The sequence below is a fragment of the Mobula hypostoma genome, chromosome 4 (assembly GCF_963921235.1).
Source record: "Mobula hypostoma chromosome 4, sMobHyp1.1, whole genome shotgun sequence".
Lineage (NCBI taxonomy): Eukaryota > Metazoa > Chordata > Chondrichthyes > Myliobatiformes > Myliobatidae > Mobula > Mobula hypostoma.
Window position 1 is genome coordinate 94824176 of NC_086100.1, and position 2876 is coordinate 94827051.

The window sequence follows — 2876 nt, forward strand, 5'->3', positions numbered from 1 at the left end:
ACTAAACCTCTGTCGACACCACCTCGTAACCGAACTCTCATCTGTTGCCTCAACTTGAAGCTGACAGTAAAAACTCATTCTGACGTCATATCCGACTCGTCTTGGAAATGCTGGAAATTCTAACGCGCATATATTGCTTACACTGGTGTCGGTCCCCCACTGCATTGGTGCAGCTCGTCGACTTCATCAACTTTGCCTCCAACTTCCACCTTGCTGTCAAATTTATCTGGCCCATTTCCGACACCTACCTCCACATTCTCAATCTCCGGAGACAGCTTATTTACTGTTGTCTATTACAAACTCACGGACTCTCACAGCTACCCGGACTCCACTTCTTCCCACCCTGTTACTTGTAAAAATGCCACCCCTTCTCTCAGTTCCTCCGTCTCCGCCGCATCTGCTCTCACGATGAAGCTTTTCATTCCAGAACGAAGGAGATGTCCTCCTCCTTTAAAGAAAGGGGCTTCCCGCCCTCCACCATCAACGCTGCTCTCAACAGCATCTTTCATTTCGCGCACGTCTACCCTTACCCCATCCTCCTGCCACCCTACCAAGGATAGGGTCCCTCTTGTCCTCACCCACCACCTCACCACCCTCCAGTCCAGCACATAATTCTCCGTATCTTCCGCCATCTCTAACGGGATCCCACCACCAAGTCCATCTTTCCCTCCTCTCCCCCCTCCCCCTCACTTTCTGCTTTCCGCAGGGATCGCCCAAACATGAGTAATTAATTGACAGAACCTGGACACAATGTTCAATGAGGGCAGATTCATTTTGTATCCCCTCCACAAAAGATGATTTGCCAATTAGGAGTTTTAAAATCAATCAGTAGCGGGCTAGCCTTTTATTTAACCTGACGGACGACCCATCCTGAACAAAAAGGTATGAGTTACAATTGGAGGTATCACTTTCAAGTCTATCAAGACTCTTTAACACATGGATGTAAAATGATGGCTTTCTCTTTCAATTTAACTATGTTACTATAACTCAAGGTTAAAAGACCTTGTTATGGAATAAACGGCACCAGCAGTCCACAACCCTTCAATGCTCTTACAATCACCTCTAAGGTAATTTCTCCATTGCCTCTTCTTGGTTAAGTCCATCATCCCCTCATACTTTCAACTCAACTCAGCTTGCCTGCAGCCTTTGAGAGTAAAACATAGAACACTACTACACAGTACAGGCACTTTGGCCAATGATGTCATGCTGACATTTTAACATTCTCTTAAGATCAGTTTAATCTTGTTCTCCTATATAGCCCTACATCTTTCTATTACTCACCTGTCTAAGATTTTCTTAAATGCCCCTAATGTATCTGCCACTCTGGCAGGACTGTGTGAAAATATTTAAAACCCCTCCTATATTTTCCTTAAAATGATACCCCCTGGTATTAACTATCTCTTCCCTTGGAAAACATCTCTGGCTATGCACTCTATGTCTCCAATCATCTTTTATACCTCTATCGTCGCCTTTCATCTTCCTTTCATTCCAAAGAGAAAAGCCCTAGATCACAGAAAGCCCTATCGTCACAGAACATGCTCTCCATTCCATGAAGCACCCTCATGGAAACTTCCGGAAGCTTCCTATAATGAGGTGACTAGAACTAAACACAATATTCCAAGTATTTTCTGACCAGGATTTTATAGAGCTGCAACTTTATCTTGCTGCTCTTGAACTAAATTCCCCACCTAATAAACATGCCATACACTTTTTTAACCACCCTATCAACTTGCATAGCAACTTTGAGGGACCTATCGGTGTGGACTCCAGGATCCCTCTGTTCCTCTATACTGTGAAGAATCATGCCATTAACTCCGTATTCTGCTTTCAAATTCCTCCTTCCAAAGTGAATCAGACCATACTTCTCTGGGTTGAACTCGATCTGCCACTTCTCAGTCCAGCTCTACATCCCATCAATGTCCTAATGTAACGTACAACAAACTTCTACACTATCCATAACTCAACCAATCTTTGTGTCATCTGCACTTATTAACACACCCTTTCACTTTCTCATCCTGGTCATTTATAAAAATCACAAAGAGCGGGGATCTCAGACCAGATCCCTGTGGAACACCAACTTCCAGGCAGAATGTGCTTCATCTACTACCACCCTCTGTTTTCTTGCAAGCAAATTCTGAATCTAAGCAGCCAGGTTTTCCTAGATTTCCTGCCTCCTGAATTTCTGAATATGCCTATCATGGGGAATCTTTATCAAATGACTTACTAAAATCCATAGTTATCAATATGCTTTATCACATCCTCAAAAAATCCAATCATACTCTTGAGGAATGACCTGCCCCGAACAAAGCATTGCTGACTATTCCTAACCAGATTATTCAAATGCTTATAAATCCTGCCTCTAAGAATCTTCTCCAAAAATTTGTCTATCACTGAAGTAAGACTCAGTGGTCTATAATTCCCAGAGTTATCCCTATAACCTTTCTTGAATAAAGGGATAACATTTGCCACTGTCCAATCATCCAGTACTACTCCTGTGGCCAGTGAGGATGCAAAGGCCATTGCCAAAGGAGCAGCAAATTCTTCCCTCGTTGCCCATAGTAGCCTGCGGTATATTCCATCTGGCCCCAGGGACTTAGCTATCTTATTTTTCCCTCAGAAGTTCCAGCATATCCTTTCCTATAGCCAGTATGTTCAAGCATATCAGTCTGCTGTCCTCACAAATGTCAAGGTGGTTCTTACTCATGAATACTGAAGCAAAGTATTCACCAAGGACCTCCCCTACCTCTTTTGACTCCAGGCACATGGTTCCTCTTCTATCCCTGATTCACATGGCTCCTCTTCTATCTCTGATCGGTTCTATCCTCACTCTAGTCATCCACCTGTTGTCACATATGTGTAGAATGCCTTGGGGGTTT